This window comes from Trachemys scripta, chromosome 9 (genome assembly GCF_013100865.1).
Source record: "Trachemys scripta elegans isolate TJP31775 chromosome 9, CAS_Tse_1.0, whole genome shotgun sequence".
Classification (NCBI taxonomy): Eukaryota; Metazoa; Chordata; order Testudines; family Emydidae; genus Trachemys; species Trachemys scripta.
Genome location: NC_048306.1, coordinates 75,788,358 through 75,809,018, shown reverse-complemented (window position 1 = coordinate 75,809,018; position 20,661 = coordinate 75,788,358). Strand labels below are relative to the sequence as shown.

At 40.3% G+C, this 20,661-nt stretch overlaps 1 long non-coding RNA gene across 1 annotated transcript in view; it reads right to left on the bottom strand.

The window, feature by feature from the left end:
- Positions 1-6,816: 6,816 nt before the first annotated feature.
- LOC117883154 overlaps positions 6,817-20,661 on the bottom strand; it is a 35,478-nt gene continuing 21,633 nt past the window's right edge. Inside the window, exon 3 of the long non-coding RNA XR_004647193.1 lies at positions 6,817-7,946. This is a non-coding gene — a long non-coding RNA (uncharacterized LOC117883154). The remainder of the gene's footprint in view (positions 7,947-20,661) is intronic.

Here is a 20,661-nt window from a genome sequence, read left to right as displayed (position 1 = left end):
TGAGAACTGTTGATATGATCAAGGCAGTTGGAGACAGTGAAGTGGCTTCATAGATTACTATGTGTTTGTTGGGATCAAGCTAGGCTACCAGATGATTGGAGAATGGGGTTGATTGTGCCTCTCTGGAATGGTAAGGGTGATTCAAATGATCCGTACACCTATTGGGCATCACTTTGTTAAATCTGAAAGACCTTTTATACTCACTATTGAATGTAGCCTCACAAAACCCCTGTGAGATAGCAATGTGTTATTCCCATTTCACAGATGGGGAAAACAGATGGACAGACAGGATAAATGATTGCCCAAGATCACATTGGATATCTGTGGCAGAGCTAGAAATGAAATCCAGATTTCCTGACTTCCAGTCATGTACTTTAACTAAATAAGCATCCTTCCTCATTATCCTAAATGTAAAATGAAACATTTTCTAATTTCAGCTATAATAATCAGTCATTTGAGCTACAGTAGATCACTAAATTTACTGTAAATATCAAACACTGTATAGGCAGAGGAGATTTACAGGTCTGATATTATGTACGTATATCAGCAATTTGAAGTGTACTCTGCTCAAATGAATTGGTGTAGATTTATTCTGTTAGGTAGTTATGAACTTATTTGTAAACAAGTACCTCTTGTTTCTCTCACATTACTGTGCACTTTTCTAACGTGAATTAATAAATATACTATACATTGTAAACTATGGAGTGGGTTACTACATTTATATGTCAAATATGATGGTATGTACCCAATATTCTCTCTTGAGTTTTTGTTACTTTTTTTCTATGGTTTGTGGATTCTCATAATACAATTCCCTATTGGGAATGTTTTTTTTGAATATAGACTTATTTTGGGTGACAGAATTCTTCGTGTCTTCAATGTTAATCAGTGATTACTGCTAATTTAGAAAGTACAGATCTTAGTCATAAAAGTCAATAAAGATGCTAAGTTGTTAACAGCTATTGCCAGTTGGATGATGGTCTTTCAAATATTTGCAACAACAAATGGGAGGGAAAGTAGCTCCTCAGGCAGATGTGATTCTCGCTATGGCAAAGTTTGGTCATAAAATTATTCCAAGATAGAGAGGCCAAGGGATACATTTTCAGCCCTCAGTCTTGACATGTGCAAATGCTAACATAAATACATTAGAAGTTCTAACCCTTGCCATGTCTGTTGGAATTTTGGAAGCACAGGCAGGTGTTTTCATATGCCAGATATGCTCACGTGTTTGCAGGCATACAAGGGAAGCTGGATATAAGTCTTGCTGAATATTTATCACTAATAGCTATAGGCAAGAGAGAAGGTAAAAAACAAGAGTAAACGATTAATGTAATTGTGGGCCACAGAATCAAATTTTTGAAAGAAAATGAATATATCTTAAATTTGCATTATGTTAATGGGAAATACAAAAGCTGATGCCAGACACTGTAACTATGATTAAATAATAGTGAAAAGTGTCTGCAAATGAAAGGCAGTGATTATACTATTTTGCTAATAACGTATCTGGAAAACATTTAAGGAAAGCATCTTTTATGGAGGGTAAATGTATAGAGTTGAGCTTAAGAAGTAGCATGTTTACCAAAAGGATAACCAAGGGTATGTCTGCATTACAGCGATAATACCAGCATAACTAAGCCAGCACAGCACCTTAATGTAGATGCAGCCTATATTGAAGAAAGGAGTTTTCCTGTTGGCATACGAACCTCCCCGAATGATGTTAGCTACATCGACGGAAGCACTCTTCTGTCGACGTACCTGCATCTACACTGAAGGTTTTTGTCCTCATTAACTGTGTTGGTGAGAGGTTTAGTATTTTTTACACCCCTAACTGATGTATCTATGCTGATATAACTTTTCGGTGCAAACCAGGCCTATGTGTGATGTTTTGGGGTTCACCCCGACCAGTAAGGGGTTTGGTCACTGTCCACCTTGTGATCCTGGGTATCTTGTGTCTGTGCAACTTTGGTCCAGAGCTCTGACCTCAACAGCCTGCCAGCAGCCCACAAGCCTCACTCTGGGTTAGCTCAGCCAGGTTACTCCTTGCAGGCTGATCTTAGTACCCTTCAACTCCTGAATTTGTCCCCAAATCATCCTACTGCAGGAACCAGTCCCCTTCACTTAAAGTGTTAGGTTAGCTGCTTTTACAAAGGCAGCAAAACACTCAACCTGTTAGCTTTCTAGAAGCATGCATGCACTTTATTGAACTAACACAGCACTGTCTTGTCTTAAACATGTTTTAGTAACATCATCCAGCAAGAATACGTAACTTTACATATAAGGCTAACACATGGATTTTACAACGATATTAATAACCAACATATTATTAGCCTTCATATGATACCTCACAAGACATATTTTGTACAAATATTATTCTACTTGTGTGTAGGGTGTGAATACAGGGGTGGCTAGGGTTTCACCAAGTCCCCTCAGAGAGTGGATTTAGGAAAGAAAAAAGGTTTGTTTTCAACTGGCGAAAGAAGTAGGTAGCAATGAGAGAATGTCACTTGAAAGAAGTTTGAGTTAAAGATGTGAAGGCTGTTGTGATTTTATAGGAACTAAAGACTCCTAGCAATAGTGTCATCAAGATAGTTCCTTTGTGAATCTGAAGTGTGAATCATATTGGGGTTAAAAATGCATCAATGAGATGGGGATCCATACAAAATTGTTTTGTAGATTTTATTCTGATGGATGTTTGAATAGAAGGTGAACTGGTAACCAAAAGACGTGAAACTAATGCTTGAGTATTATATGTGTAATTGAAAGGAGCAAGACAGAACTTTCTTCTTTGTAAAGAGAAGAGTGTATGCAAAAGTAAATAGGCTGAGTTCAAACAGAGGAAAATGATGTGGCTGTTCAGTCTATCTTTTATTTCAACCTGATCTGCCTCTAGTTATGCATTATTTAAGAGAAAAACCTGAGAATTATAAACAGAGGGACAAAAAAAGCTGATACCAGAGTTGTCCCAGGGTATATCTTCAATGCCCTCCCCACCCCCGCTAACCAGGAGTTAGCTAACAGGTTAAAATAGCAATGATGACATGACAACTTGGCTTTTAACTCGGGTTATCAGCTTAACTCCTAGGATCCCCTACAGGCTAAAGTGACTAAACCGAGTTAAAAGCCAAGTTGTCACGTAGTCACTGCTATTTTAACCCAAGTTAGCTAACAAGCTAGTTTCAGCTCTCTTTTAGCTGTGGTGCTAAGTTCCAGCCCTCTGTTGGCTCAGGCTAAGTGAGTTACGTGATCATTAGAGATGTGGAAAACAATAACTTACTCAAACCACAGTCCAAACAAACTTCATAAAGTATTTGGAGAAGCATTTCATCCTACTTGGCCAATTGTCTGACACCTGAAAAAGTCCTTCACCTTTGTTGCTTCACCTCTGCCAACACTCAGATCAATTTCATATTTTCAGCTCCTGCTGTCTTTGAAGAGCCAGCTGCTGTTTTGAAAACTTATATATTGTTGGACATAACACTTCTCAGTATCCACTGCCAGCCTCTTAAAAATAAGTGTTAACTATTATGTGCTGGCTAGCATATAAATATATATATAATATGTATTATCTGCACCATTCATATATATTAGTGTGCATTAAGCACCAGTAACATTAAGCACAAAAATTGTATTATAAAAACATAGCAAAATATCTAAAAATAACAGTATATATGTCTGATTCTGTTGCAAATTGTTAGCTAACCAAACAATTTCAACAAGCTTCTACCTTTGTCTACTGAGAACAACCTATTGTCATGAAAATTTAATACCCTCAAAGTATTTGCATAAACCTGATTTAAAATTCATTTTGGTTTAATTTTTCTTTGGTGTTATGTTAAAAAATTATTGGTTATTAAAGCTTGTCCTTTCAAATATTTAACAAAGGTTTAATTCCTATCACAAACAAATTAACTCTAAAAAGCTTGGGTAAAAATTCCATTGCTAACTCTTTTGCTAAAACAGAGTGCTCAGCAGTAAACAAGTAAAAATTAACAAACTAACTGGAACAACTAATATGAAGGTAAGGGAAAACCAGGTTGGTAGAGAATTATTTGAACTGCTTATGGGAATTATATAGTAACTACCATAACCAACTCATTAGGGCACATTAAAAAAGGAAAATTGCCGGAACTTATTAAAAGTGAACAGTTATACACTGAGGGCAATACCAGTTAGCTAACAAAAACTAAGGCTAACTGGTAGAGTATTAAAGCATGTAAACAAATTCCCTTTTAGTACCAGTTCTAATCTGGGGTCAGTGGCACCTCATCCTAATAGAGGCACATGTTATTCAAAACAATCTTGCTCAGTGTCTGGTTCCATATACATTTCTTTGATGGTATCACTATCAATATTGGATCCTGACATGCCGATATTTGATAAATTGGATAATAAATAGGTTATCTGGAAAGCTGCATCTACAAGGAACAATTGGATCTCCTGCAATTCCACATAGGAACACAAACCTGGAGGGAACCACACACAGCTTGTTCCATTAAGGGATATAAATGTGTGTGCTGAAGTGATATTTTTGACATTGCCACTCCAGTGTGTGGTCACAATGGCTCAGCTCAGAACAATAAGATAGAGAATCCAGCCGCTTCAGTCTCCTGCTTGTACAGCTTACCAAATGGCAACAAGCAGCAGTTAGGATAACCTACAATATAAATGGACAGCAGTATATGCAGTAACTAATTACAAAAAATGTATATATGGACGCCTCACTTGTAGTGTCACTACTACAAATTTCAGTTTTTCTCCTCATGTATGAAGCACTGGGGGCCACACTATAACGCTTATCCCAGTTTTTCAAAATGAATCTATTATCCAAAGTGAGCTCCAATACCAGAATGAAGCTAAAACTTACCTACCAGTTTTAACGTGCATATTAATCACTTGACATTTTAAAACCATTGCTAAACAAAAAACACACAGACACACTATTAGTATTCTGATTAGCAATGACATGCACAAGGTAAAACAAACCTTGAATGACTTTATCCATGGTGGGGATCGTAAAATACTGATTTCCCATACTTGGTAAAAGTTGCATCTAAGGCTTTTCTTGTGTTACAACGTGTATTAGTTTTAGTTGTGTTAATTTATGTATTGCTGTTTACGCAGTTTGTTAAAACACTATAAATCACATATAAAGGCCCTCACCACTAATTCATATGTTAATTTGGCCTTGACTATAGCAATCATCAAGGTGACAAGCGAGAGTCTGTTGAATAATATATGCTAGCCATCATATAAATATATATCATATTAATAATATGTATTACCTGCACCATTTATACAAACTAGTGTGCATTAAGCACCAATAACATTAAGCACAAATACTTATTCATTGGAGCAGAGACTTGAACCTGATAGTCCTGTAACCAGGGGAGTACCCTAACCATTGTGATGTACAGTCAATCTCTCTTTCTTTCTGGCCCAATGAATATTGAATTAAGAAACAGGGATCCCCCAGAATAACCAATAGCCTGGTGGTTAGAGCACTTTCATGGGAGACCTGGGTTCAAGTTCCTGCTCTAAATCAGGTAGAGTGGGGATTTGAACCTGTGTCTGTCTGTCTATCTATCAATATATATATATATTTTTTTTGAGAGAGAGAAAGAACTGACCTGGCATAGGCACCTAACTCCTGCAGAGGAGTCATAGCTCAGAATCCTGATTGAAGGAGGCAACTCCTGGTAGTTAGCGGTTGCTTAGGGCCCAAATCACAAAGATACTTACGCAGCTAAGTCCCTTTTGTGAACCTAGCCCCAAATACTCTGGCTTTTCCAAGGGATGTAAGTGGTGCATCAATCTTGTGCTGGCTCTCTGCACAGGTGTGAATTTCCCCTCAGTGAATTGTAGCATGAATACTTGAATAATAGCATGCTTACAGGTGCAGTGCTCTACTAATGTGTTCTCTTATTAGGTTAGCTCCCAGTGAAATGCTATTTTTCTTTTCACAGAAAGATGCCATCCAGAACTGCCTGTCTCTCTGCAGAACTCCATGTTCCCTACTATAATGATATATAAAAATAAGCTGTCATGCATGTACTCATCATAAAAATAAAGGACTTTCCCTCACCACATAACCTGATCATTTTGGAAAACGAAGTCTCATGAGATACCAGGGCACAAAAAAGATCATAAAACACAATTCTCACAAGATTTCTTTATTTTTAAAGGGAAGGTCAAACTGTGTATTAACTCGCAAAGCCAGGAATAGCATTCACATAAGATTAGTATTCTAAAACCTCATAAGATTAGTGTTCTAAAACCTGATGTTTTGCATTAAAGCGGGAGTGGTAAAAACAGTTATGGTTGCATTAGGTAGATGTTTTCATTCTAGGTCCTGTCTTGTTGCTTTTAACTTCCTTAAATCACCATTTGAGCTGATTCCCCTCCCCTCCCCCCCCCCCCCCCCCCCGAGGTGAGTTTATTTGAAAAGTCCTGAGCAAACCAGTTTCTCCATTTTAATAGGAAGGAAAGTGAAAAACATGCTTACCCATTGTTGGGGGAAATCAATCCATTTAATGGGGAAATAGACCCCTCTGAGTACTATTTACAAGAGAAATCACAACACTTTCTCAGTCAACTTCCTTGCAAAGAAAATTTTGCTCCCTCAAGGGTTAGTGAATACTACCAATTTAAATTTTTTTTTTTTTTTTGGAATTTGACTACTCCTGAATACTTTTTTGTTTTACTTGCCCAGCAAAGGAATCAATGATATACACCTCTACCCTGATATAACGTGACCCGATATAACACAAATTCGGATATAATGCAGGAAAGCAGTGCTCCGGGGGGGCGGGGCTGCCCACTCCGGTGGATCAAAGCAAATTCAATATAACACAATTTCACCTATAACGCGGTAAGATTTTTTGGCTCCCGAGGACAGCGTTATATCGAGGTAGAGGTGTACAATTAAAGAATGGTGGCAGAAATGACACTGCAGTAGCTTGAAAAGTGTATACAATATTGCTCTAGTACATGTATGTAATTCTTGTGCAGTGGCATCTTTTAGGTCCATGTAGAGCAGATACAATATGTTCTCCATTATAAGGTGGTTTCTGGAAAACTCACAGAGGAAACAGCATCATATTCAATTTGTCTGCCTCTGAAGGATGGAAGTCAGAGTCGGCACCACATGGATTTATGGCTATGGTTATAGGGGATTCTGGGTATTACAAACATGATTCTTAGAATATGAAGCCATCCTTTTCAGCTTGATATAGAAAAATACTGGATAGGTATTACAATCAAATGCTGCATTTCACAATCAACCTTTCTGTAAGTTCTCTGAGATCCTTTTGATCCAAAGCCTAACGAAGCCAATGGGAGTCTTTCCATGGACTTCAATGCACTTTGACTGAGGCTCTAAATTTGCAGAGGCATGGACTTGTAGTCAGATTAATACTTTGTCAAGGAGATCTTTTATACATTTATGCATTATACTTTTCCTTGGGAACTTCTGACAGAATATATCCCTGTGTTCACACCCTACATACTGTTCTAACAATGTTTATACCAGGTATGCCTTGTGAGATATCATTTAAAAACTCATAATTAGCTGATCAGTAATACCATGGCAAAAAGCACATATAACTTATATGTGAAGTTATAAACATAAGATGAGCTCATGACTAAAAGTGTTTTTTAGATAAATCTGGAGAATGGCCAGACCATTTCCTCAGCGACAAAGGGCAAGCTGATGTCTCAGCCAGGTATTAACAAAGCTGATTGACTGTTACCTGCTAGATGGCCATTCTTTGTTTTGGCAGGAAAGAGAGCAGGGTCAAAAAATATTCTACATTTAGTAAAGAAACATCGAGTTTCCTTCCAGGCAGACTGCCTGTTGCCTTGGTCCCAGCTGGAAATGCTTCTCAAAAGCGAGCAGGCCTGTAAAAAGAAGGGGCAGACACTCCTCTCTCTGCCCACTGCATTCTCTGCACCTGAAAAGACAATGAAAGCAGCTGTTTGACTCTGGTGGAGGGGTCCTGACCAGGTGTGGTCACTAATTTGCTGGAGCATGTGGTGAGCAAGTTTGCTTTGCAACTAAGATTATTTCTTTCGTAGATACCAGTAAGTGTTTTATCTCTTATTTTTCTTGTAACCATTGCTGACTTTTATGCCTCTCTACATATACTCACTTAAAAGCTCTCTCTTTGTAGTTAATAAACGTGTTTTTATGCTTTTATCTAATCCAGTGTGTTCAAGTTGAAGCATCTTCGTAACTTGGGGGCAACAAGTTGTGTGCATATTATCCCCATAAAGGAATAACAGACAATGTATTTATACTGTCCAGGAGAGGGCAGGGCAGTACAGGACATATATTTCTGGGGGAAAATCTGGGTCTGGGAGTTTATTGGGGTCACCCTGTGGTAATCTTTAAGGATGGTAAGAGCCAAGGTGTGGCTGGCTGGCTGCAATACATGCGGACATAACTGGGAGTGACTTACATGCTGGAGGCTGTTTGTGAGCAGCCCAGGTAGGAGGCTACAGCAGCAAGGTTTTATAAAGGGCACCGCAGGTTACAGGGCAGAGGTGACACAGCTACTCATGGGTCTGGATTGTGTCTCTGGTATGTCACAGAAGTATATTCTTGCAACATATATATCCCTTGAATATACCTGCCAGCCAATGCCCACTTCTCTGCAGGCTGGGGAGAGGACAACAAAACTTTACCATTGCCAAGGTGGGATTCCTAGGTTTGGTGCAGGAGATAGAGTTGTACCCCTTTATAGCTAAATCTTATTAGACTGCTAGTGATGACATTAAGCTTATTGCAGAGATACACGGCCAGATTCAGATATCACTTTTCCTGGTGTAAGTCAGGAATAATCCTACTGACGTCAATGGAGTGGAGACTCAGATTGTGACAGTTCTCAGGATGCCCAGGACTCTGAGTCACTTTGTTATCCTTTGCTTCCTGCGAGAAGCAGACTTGCTTGTGCTTAACTGGTGTCAGCTTCTTGACACCACCAGCCTGTTAGCCACCCATGCACTCTCCCTTGGGCAATGCCAGCCCTTACTTTACCTTTCAGGCTAACAATAGACACACCCCAGGCTCTAAGCCCCTTTGAAACATTCCCCTGTAGTGTCTACACACTTATCCACTGCACACTCACAGAATTACCAGGTCAGCTGTCTCCACAAGAACAGTGTACACACCAGCTTGTCTGAACAATTTAGAATCAGCTCCAGAGAGGGAGTTATAGTGAAAACAGTCATAAGTGTATTAAAGATTTAGATTTGAGAGATAGTGAGTAAGGACAATGTGAATGGAAAGTTTACATATAAAGCAAACTCATAACACAATTCCTAGAGATTAAACTTTAACCAGCTGTCTATAGAAGCTTATTTCATACCAAATGTCTTTTGCAGCATTTCAAGCCTGGCTGAGATCTTGTTGTCATGAATGTAAATGCTCTGTCCATGTACTTCCTCAGGTGCAGGACAAAGGGGTGCCTCCTTGCCTTCCACTTACATCCCCAAAGTTCATTGTCTATCCTCAGAGATAGTACTACCACTGTCCCTTGTTTTTTCCTATGTGCTTCTTTCCAGTTGACTCCAAATGTAAACAGGGCTTCCATTGTGTTGGCTTTCAATGGTTAATTTGCATTTTCCAAGAGATACACATCTTACCTCCTATCTGGAAGAAACTTGTTTTTTTTTTCCTTTGGTTGGTGACAGACATTAAACATATTTTTAGTACATACATACACAACTCCTTAAACAAATCTGTATATAGATCTTGCCATGATATGAGGATCGTTATGACATTAGCTTTTATTAGAGACCTCCCATGATATCATTTATGGATAAATACCATGACAGTGGTATGTTAAGTGTAGCATGTGTGTCAGGTCTGTTAGTGGTAGCTGTTACACAACAGTGAACCCTTTGCCTGTGGGCATTGAGGGATTCTTAGGGCCACACATTCACAAAAGTAAAGCTCACTGTTGCAACAGATTGAAAATGTATTTCTTGTGTGACAGGCCTATTCCCATACTGGATTTTACAGTGAACTATTAGAGGCTAAATTGGAAAGATTATTTCTCAACTTTGTTACTAATTCTTGTAATCCAGATATGACCTTTGATACTTCCCTATTTCCTCATCTTTGGCATTACTGTGAGCTCATATTTCCTATGTACTGTCATCAGGATGAAGCTTTAATGCATGCCATTTTTCTTTTCTCATAGTTACAGAAACAGAGGTATGTGCTGATCCTTTTTATGTACCTCTGTGTCATCTGTGACTTGGAAACTGAATATCTTCTAATGTTTTGGTTTTAAATTTAAGGGCAGGAAAACTAAGATATTTCCTTATAATCTAGAACACTTTTGCTTTTTGATATTTGATTGTGACATAATTCTTAAACATACAGAATGGCTACAGTGCATCCCCACATATGGTAAGATAGTGCTTTTAGACACAGCCCTATGTAACAGATGACTTGTAGCTGCACTCTCCTAGGAAGATCCCATGGAAGGGACGTGGCTCAGTAAGGCACAATTACATCCCTGCTCCTGCCTCATCCCAAGGATAAGGAATGAACTAATGCTCCTTACCAGATGCAGATTACTCCTCTCATCTGTGCTGACTGATTCATTATGCGGCAACAGAGCCAAGACTCCATCCATTCCACATCCATTTTCACTCACTCCTGCCCACTTTTGTGGGGCAAGGAAGGAGGTAAATTATTGAGCATACAGACTCTGCTCTCACCTGCTGCACCTGTAGTAGAGATGCGGGGAAGATGCCCAGGGAAGTGGGAGGATATAATACCACCCTTTAACCACTGTGTGGGTGCATAAGGCAGACTCACAATCTGGACCACAGAGTACAAATTTAATATGATAATAAAGAGTGTGTAGAGGCCCCTCCATTGGGTAACAAAGAGAAGCAGTCTATAGCAGTTGCTCACTAATGGAATTACTCCTTTTGCTCACGTGGTGGTTGTCATCGGTGCTGAGCTCAAACCTTGCCAATGACTGGTAGCAGGGCAATACACAAATGTGTCACAGGCAGTAGGTGTAAAGTAATAACAAAAAAAAGTTGTTCAAACTTCTGTTTTACCTATATTTCTGGATTAGTTTGGGTCAGGTTACAGTGATACTACAAAGCATGTTTCATTATCATTAATGCCATGTCAGAAACTCATAATTTTAGACCGTGCAGACCATGTTGTTAATGCACCCCCCCAACATTACAGTACATGTGCTACTTTATATAATATAGCTTCCAGTGTCACCTGCAATATCAATGCTCCAAATTTTGGTCTTAACCCATTTCCTCCCCCTTTTTAATAGGCTTAATTCTATGATAAAATCTATCTAAGTATTTTTATACTGAAACTTCTTGGTTTTAGTTTCTGTTTTAGAAAATATTGGTGATGCTTCTATATCAGCTCCAACAAGATAAGGGTCTGACAAATTAACATGTACCACTATGATTGCAATGTAAGTGTAGAGTGAACCTTTTCGTATATTATTGTGTGAAGACAAAAATAGAATTGTAAGAAAAGCTTGTGTCTCCATATGGGTAATGTTTCATAGGGATCTGTTCTTGTCTAATGTACTACAGGTCTAAAGAGATGAGATTTCTGATGACTAGGTTAACCTTTTTATTGCTAATTGTAAGCATGCGGACTCACCCCTGCAGCACCTAGTGCTGGTCTCTCAGGGAATTAGCTTGTCCAGCTTCCAGAGCGCCCTTTGCAGGCCAGTGATCCACCTTATCACTGGCCCCCCATGTCCCTCCCAGGACCCCAGTGCCCCTTTCTCTGGGGTGCTGCCTAGGGTTACCATACTTAACAAATAAAAAAAGAGGACCCTCCACGGGGTCCTGGCCCCGCCCATTTCCCACCCCAGCCCCACCCAACTCCGCTCCTTCCCCGCCCTAACTCCGCCCCCTCCTCCCTCCCACTCCCAGCCACACGGAAAGGGCTGCCCGAGCGCTACCGGCTTCACGGTTTGCCGGGCAGCCCCCAGACCCTGCGCCCCCGGCCGGCGCTTCCCCAGCGCAGCTGGAGCCTGGGAGGGGAAGCGCCCAGCCGGGGGCGCAGGGTCTGGAGGGTGCCCGGCAAACCGTGAAGCCGGTAGTGCTCGGGCTTCGGGCAGCCCCCTTGCCTCCGGACCCTGTGCCCCCAGCAGGGCACTTCCCCTCCCGGGCTCCGGCGGCGCAGGGTCTGGAGGCATGGGGGCTGCCCGAAGCCGGTAGCGCTCGGGCAGCCCGGCTCTTAAACAGAGCCGAAGAGTCAGGGGAGGAGCAGAGCCGCCGCGGGAGGGGAAGTGCCTGGCTGGCATTTTCCCGGACATGTTCAGCTTTTTGGCAATTCCCCCCGGACGGGGGTTTGAGTGCCGAAAAGCCGGACATGTCCAGGAAAAAACGGACGTATGGTAACCGTAATGCTGCCCCCAGCAGTATCTCCACGTTGCCTCAGTGTAAGGCTACTGCCAGTCACCAACTAGCCCCCATTCCCTGGGGCAGACTGCAGTGTATGCCACTCATCACTGGCAAGGGGGGGGTTGGACCTGCTGCCCTCTGCAACCCCCAATACCTATTAGCCTTATGATAGGTCACAGCCTGGGGCTTTCCAGGCTGGAACTCCCCAGCTCCTCTGCCTTTCCCCAGCCCTGCTCCACTCAGGTAACCTGCCTCTAGCTCCCTGCAGCTAGGCCCATCTCCCTCTACAGCTAGAGAGAGACTGCCAAGTTCCTGGCTCCCACCCTCTTATATAGGGGCCAGCTGGGCTCTGTTTGGGGAGTGGCTGCAGCTCTGCCTGCTTCTCCCAATAAGCCCAGTGGCTGTTTTCTCCTGCCAGAGCCCTTTCCTAAGGCTGTTTTAAGCCCCTCCGGGCAGGAGCGGGTGTCCACCCCGCTACACTAATATGAACCATCCAGGGGGTAAAACTGGTGTCTGAAAAGCCTGAAAATATTTCAAACAAAGGTGGGCATTGGAGTAAGAATGTTATCCTTCTTATTTTTAAATACAAGTTTAGACATATTTGTCTCACTATTTGTGTGTGTGTGTGTGTATGTATGTATATATATATATATATATAACATTATTGACAACCACAGTTACCACTTTGAGTTATAATAGATTTGTTCTCCTGAGGGCAAAAATGCTCAGCTGTTGTAAATTGTCATAGTCCCAGTGATTTAAAAATCTTCAGCCTTGTGTTAAATGTTCTGTAAATTACGTGTCTGCACTTTGCTCTCCTTTATTTAATCTTACGGGACTTGAATTTTAGAGAAAACATAAGATCTGAATTACTTTGACTATGTCTTTTGTAAACATGCCATATAAGAAGTTATAATACTACAGTGTAAGGTAGGATGGAGCACTGCTATTTTGTTTTCCTCCTTTCTCTAATTAAAATTAGAAAAATGATGCTAAGGAGCCAATGTAAATATCCTTCTGCTCCGTCCAGTGACCCCATGTTAATCTGATATATTTTTTAACAGCAGGTCTATTATACAGCCTGCCAGAGAAATGATAGGGCTGTTGGACACTTAGAAGAGTTTCCTGACATATTACAGAAGTATAATGTTCCAGTTCTGTGATAAATTTCAAGCTATTCAGTTGCTGTAATGCAGTGGGAAGATCCAGCTATCATCAGAGGCTGAAACTCAGCACATGACAGAAAATCACAATAGCTAGTTATTCACATTTTAATAAGCAAAGCAGGAATAGCAATTCCTTCAAGAAGGGCAAATGGTTCTGATTATTGTATTTACACCCAGGGCTGTACTTGCTGTTTTTAAGTAGATGATTTTTTTTCTCCTACTAAAACATTATTTTTCAATGCAAGTGTTTGTGAATAAGGTCAGACATATAGCAAATTAGATTCTGACTTGTTAATTATTTTTTCACATACAGAAATATTTTTCATAATTAAAAAATAGTTATCTATGCAAGACCTTGTTTAGTTATTTATTTACAATGGTTGAAGAATCAGAGAATAGAGCCCACAGATGTTTGCCATAAGTGTCTTTGGAAGAGGAGTCATGTTTGTAATCCAGGTGTGGTGTTTAGCATCAGTTCAATTTGGTTAGGACATTTTTACTACATACGGTACAGGGGCAGATGTAAAGATTTAATTCCTTGTGGAGCACAAGACCACACTTTCTCTGTGCCATTAGAGAACATCATTCTTTCCTAAAGGCAAAACAAACCAACAATCACACAAAAAAGGAAATGGAGTCTTTGTCTCCAGCTCCTTAACCTTGAGTGATTACAAGAGGGTCAGGTGCTATTGGAACTGGGAGATACTGTTCATTTGAAACTTTTTTTATATATAAAAATGGCCTTTAAAAAAACCTGACCACTTCTGCGAGAAGCTTTCATTTTTACAAATGGCATCCAGTTTTCACTTGAAATTTTAAAATATCCACATTTTGGAGTTTTCTTTCTATCCGTTCTCCCTCTTTTTTCCTTCCCCCCCCTTACTATTTTTTTTTGCCACTGAATGCAATAGACGAATGATGTGTAGGGTTTTTGTTGTCCTTTTTTTCAATTTTCATTTTGTTAATTTGTAAGTTTTTCAAATTTTTATTTTTTCCTTTGGAGAAATTCTGAAAAGAAAACCTGTACTACATTTTATTACAGGCGGGGAGGGGAGGTTTTTTTTTTTTTTTTTAAAAGAATGAATATTTCTGCCCAAAAAACCCCCCAAAACACCTTTTGAAAATGAGAACAACTTGGAACTTTCAATTTTTTTCAATTTTTTTCAACTTTCAAGAAACTCTGGTTGCTGTAGTATAGTAATAGACTAAATGGTATTGGGGTCAGAATATAATGATGGTAATTGTCTTTTGCCATCATTAAAATGTTTGTATTTACTATATTTCATCATAGATTCATAACTGCTGCCTTGAAACGTCTAAAACAATGTCAGTGTTAAATTATTCTATACACAGTTGGCCAGAGTTATCTCTTGGAATGTTAAGAGTTTTATAAATAACGAGATAGCTAATAGGATAGTCAATGAACCTCAGGACGTGAACCTGTGTCTTTACTCTTCTCCTCTTTAATGGAGACTCTTCCTAAACAGATATCCACTATGGCCAAATCCTCAGCGGTGTAAATCAGCATAGCTACATCTGGCCACATAGTTAATATTTTGTGATTGATCGGAAATGACTGATCAGACTACATGTTTCTGGAATTTTCTTTTTAAGTATAAGGCCAGATTCTCAACTGAGGATCTGCCCCATAGTCTCTATTCTCAGCATACATCCATCTGCCCATTTGCAGTGCTGGTATAGGAAAGCCGCCTCTGTCCCTGACTGTGTTTGCTCCTGTACTGAGCACAGCCCGTTCAGACCTTTCTAAACCTACAGCACTAAATTCTGACCTGGTTCATTACACTTAAGGGGTCAAATCCTGCTGTCAATTACACGGATTTATTCCAGATTTCTCTCTATTATACGCAACGCAGTTATTTCTGGATTCATACCACAATAACTGAGAACAGAATGTCACCCAAGAAAATGCCTAATTGCACTTATGTGAATGTCATTTAGCCTTTAGTCTGTGATGTAGGGTTTATGAAAGCTATTTTTATTGTATTGATATTTGTTTTTTATACTCCATTTCTCATTAGCACTGTTTTGATAAGGCAAGTCCTTCCACAGTTGTTAAATTGGAAGTTTGTTTTGGAAATTAATGTGAATTCGAAACTGGTAAACGGATTCACTTTAATGCTTATCACCACAATAAATTATATTTTGTATAGGATTGCCAACTTTCTAACTTCACAAAACTGAATACCCTTGCTCCCCCCACCCAGCCCCTTCCCTGAGACTCTGTCCCTGCCCTACCCCTTTTCTGAGGTAGTGTCCCCCACTCACTCCGTCCCCCCTCCCTTCGTTGCTCACTCTCCTCCACCTTCACTCATTTTCATCAGGCTGGGGCAGGGAGTTGGGGTTAAGGGTGACCAGACAGCAGCACTCCTCTTTCCCCGCCCCCCCTCCCCCCCGCCGGCAGCACTTGGCTTTTTTTTCCCCTCCGCTGGTGGACCCCCCCCCCATGTGTCCCAATATTTTCTTCCTCTCATCTGGTCATCCTAGTTGGGGTGCGGGTGGGGGTGCAGGCACTAGCTGGGGGTGTGGGCTCTGGGGTGGGGCCAGGGATGAGGGGTTTGGGGTATAGGAAGGGTCTCGGGGCTGGAGTAGGGGGTTGGCATGTGGGAGGGGCTGAGGGATGCAGGCTCTGGGTGGGAGTTAAGGTGGTTCTGGGCCAATAGGAGCTGGGGAGCCGGCACTCTGGGTAGGGGCAGTGCACGGAGCCTCTGTGGCCACCCCTATCGCTAGGAGTTGGATATGCCAGCTGCTTCTGGGAGCTACTCAGAACCAAGATAGGCAGGGAGCCTGCCTTAGCCTCGCTATGCTGCCAGCCAAACTTCTAGCAGCCCAGTCAGCAGTGCTGACTGGAACCTCCAGGGTCCCTTTTGGACTGGGCAGTCTGGTCGAAAACCAGACACCAGGCAACCCTAATTTTATATGAACTCCCTGACATACTCTAGTATCTTGCTCTTCCTGGGATTTATTAAATGAAGGAAATTAAATTAAACCCAGAAACTCTTGTTCAGCAGTTTCTGGAGCTAGTACTCAGGTGCTCTGGATTTGAGATGCTTAGCAGATCAATTTCAAGTAGCTGGAGCCATAAGAGAAGCTGAGGGAGAGCAGTGATTGATCACTAGTGGTGAGATAAGATGGATTATTTTCTTATTGGATACCTCCTCCAGTGTTGTCAGCACACAACTTTCTTTTATTGCCTTGGGTTGATTGCATGTGAACATCTCACTTAACTTGCTGGGTCCTAGGGCACAGATGGTAAACATTTACTAAAGGGAATCACTCTTCCTTTCGCTCCTGTTCAATAAAGTTAAGTAATTGGCTTAATAGCTACACCAAGGGTCTCATTTCCCTCCCTCAGTGTTGAGTTCTGCTGTGTTCCCAACATGGTATGAGACTGATCTGTATTTGTTCTAATGGCAGAGGGATCAAAATTAAATTATTAAGAATGATCTGTACCTGAAGTTCTGCTGCTTAGTATCCGGCCAAGACACTGAATTGAACTCGGAGAAGAACTCCGATGAAATGCTGGAACATTTGGCAGGTCTGAGCTGCAATGCTGGATTTCCGGATTCTCTATTTATGTTGCATGATTTTACTTTTTATTCCTTTAAGATAATTTGAACCATTTTTCCCTCTGTATATTAAGCATCAGAAACAAACAGAAAAATATATTTCTGAGATCAGGATGGTGAACTTTAGTTTGATCATGGTTATTACCCTTTCACTTTTTTTCTTATTAATTACAGGGTTCAAATTTTATTAGCACAAATTTGTGGAAAGTCAATTAGTAGCTTGAATTTTTGCCAAAAGCAAACTTTGCTTTGCATTGTCTACTGTAAAATTCAGAATTCACATTATATTATTTACATAAGCTATCCAATCAGGGAACAGAAATAATACCACATGACTTATTTAACCATCTAAGACAACACAAAATTTCAATTCACATATATTCAAAATCAATCAGTCTGCAGGCCAAGAATTATTTGTCTGAAGAATTACATGAATTGTTTGAATTACTATTTTAATCTCCTGAATAATTTCACTCTCTGTTTCATTCTCTGTTCGGGCTATAGTGAACAAAAAAAAAAAAAAAAGCATGCAATAAATTATAGTTGTGAATTAATTCAGCGTTAGTTATCATTTAAAAAATTATTCATCATGGTGTATACATTTCTTTCCCTCATTCAAATACACGCAAACACTGAGTACAGAATCTAACATACTGTATATGAATTTCATTGATGTACATCATTTTTATATTATTGACCCTTTTAAGGCCAAGACATTCTGATCTATATTTAAGACTATTTATTATAATGTCTAACAACCTGTAGATTTTGAAACTCTGCCTCTGTAATCTGTTGCCTATGATAACTAACTCTGGAGGTTTTTTATTTTATTTTCAAAATTGTGGCAAAAAGACCAGGGCTAACAGATGGCTAATAGAAAAATTCAGCACCTTTTTATGTTTACTTTTACACTCTAAAATTTCAGTAGTTCTTTTTGTTTTAATTCTTTTGCTTCAGAGTCCCTGAAGTTCCTAATGCTTTCACTGGTGTCCTTTGCACTATTTATTATTTTAAAGAGTCCATTTTACTGCTCCCCTTCATAGAGCATTGTGTGTTTTCTTTATTATTTTGCTTTTCTTGTTAGTCTTTTGTACATTGTGCCATCTTTGATTTTTGTTACTTGAAAAAACCTTACTACCTCTACAGCTACTTGTTGTCGTATTGTTTTTTCTTTTGTGGTTAGTGACTAGTTATTTATTACTGGTGTGAAATTTTGTCTCTGTCTCCAATATTTGCTGGACCAACACTGAAGAAGGAATAATGACTAACTTCCCTTAACTGTTGTCTTTTGGGATGAAGTGATGAATGATATTCTGGAGTGTGCCAATTTCAATGCTGGAGTGCTATTCATGTTTTGTATTTCACTAAAGGTCAAGTCAGCCCCTATAACACTACTCTTCTCTCTCCCTTATCTTTCCACCCCCACAGAACATATGAAATCCAGTAGCCAGTTCCAAACTGATAAATCAAGTCAAACCTCTAATGCCAAGAAAACAGAGGGTCCAAGCATCCTAGGCAAACACTGACAAATCTTTAACTATCTTCTACACTCCTCATTCTGTTTGACTTTAATTGCAGCTCTGATCTTCCTTGAAGCACCTGAACACCTTTTTCTCTTGCTCCCCTCCCCTCCTTTTCAGTTACAGATAATCTCATCCTTTTTTATTTTTTTATTTTTTAGCCTGGGAAGCCAGAAGAGCTGTTTTAAGTTTCTGGGAATGAATCACTTGATACTGAGTAGACTCTGAGATGTTTGGATGTCTGGTATAAGTGAGAGCAGTATTAGGGCCTCAAAGTCTTCCCAGCAGCCACTGTGTCTTGTGAAGATACGGAAAGGCTCCTTCTGAAGCTGTCTGTACTTTGGAACAATCAAAGTGCTCTTCTGGAATGTGGAGAGGATGGTCCCTGGCTTTCACCCCTAGTGTATAAATCTGGTTAGCATTAAAGTAACTGTTCCACAGGTGGCATATTGTCTAGTAAGCACAGCACTCCAGAATTTCAGAGACTTTCCCCTGTGCCTCTGAAGCATTGCTGATTTATTTGAGAGAGCTGTTGCTGAGATTGCATCTAACTGTTGCCATGCTGTCAGTGCTGGCTTTAAATTTTTTTTTTAAATGGATTTAAAACTACTTCCCCAGAATGTTTCCACTTTTGTTTAAGCCTCTATACCTACAGCGGTAGTGCTGATAATGGACTTGATCCACCATTGCCCTGCAAGTTGTATTGTCATTTACACCAGTGCAGAGCTGGGGTACAATGCCACCAGATCAGACCTGTACCATTTTATACCCACTTTATGCTCATTTTGCACTGGTGTAAATGCCAACACAAGGTGAAGGTAAATGGTGAATTTGCCTCATGCTTTGCCATAATAAAAAATGTGTAGTTTGGAGTCTTAATATCACTTGGGTGAAGATATTGCTAAAACTTGCTATGCAAGTCCCCATGCTTGAAGAGAGAAATCCATTCCTCTCACAAAGTCAGAGAATTTGGGATTTATGTGGGTGTGCTCCAGGGATCCAACCCTCTGTTTCATGGGCAGGCATTGGGGCTGCAGTGCAGGTCCCTGTTACCACTGTTACAGCCTGTGATACTGTCCTTAAGTGTCTTGACATGGGTTTTTGGTTCTGTATAAGCATAAAGACACCAGACCTCCTAGGCTGCTCCAGTGGCTCCCTTCTTCCCAGTCTATTTGGGAACTCCTGCAAGATACAAAAGCCCCACTCTGCTGCCGCTTTGCCTATGCTCCCCCATTGCAAAGGGCTAAAGCAAAGCAGTGCATCTCTTCTTGTGTAGACACCCCCCCATACTTTTGTGACTTTTATCAGGCGTGACTTTTTCCCCCTCTCCCTTTACCTAGATGGGTTAAATATAATATAGGCAACCAAGCATTCCCTCTTTATTGGCATCTTTGCTGATTCCCATAGGACTTTCTCACAAATCTGTTCTTAATCTTTCCTTGACCAATTCCTGTCAAACCTCCACTCTGGCTTTCATCACAAAAAAAAAAAAAAAAAAAAAAAAAAACTTGGGCACAAGGTGATTTTCCCCTTTGCCCTTGCAAGACCTCCAGAACAATCACCATAACCCATTCAGTCTGCCCTTTATTATGCTTGTAGCACACACTGTAGTTTAAATCTGTATCCTAACCTTCAAACTTTCCCCGAGCCACCCCTCAGTCATCTTATGTCACCTTGTTATATGGCCCCATGATCTCTCTATGTCCTTGTTTCTGTTCTCCTATGCTGTCTACAGTCTTCTCCTTTGCTCATTCAGATCTCATCTTGGAGTTCACTTTTTCTCCATGGCACGCTACTCCAAACGTTGTCTCTCTCTCTAAGAAAACAATAATATCCAACTCTCCTAATTTTCCAATTTTTATTTATTTTCCCTGTAACTTTATCTTCTAACCTTGCTTCCCCTGTCATTCTTTAGCTACAGAAGCTATTTGTATGATGTGGTGTTTTAGATCCATGGACATGGCTGCCTTCTGTTTGTTTACT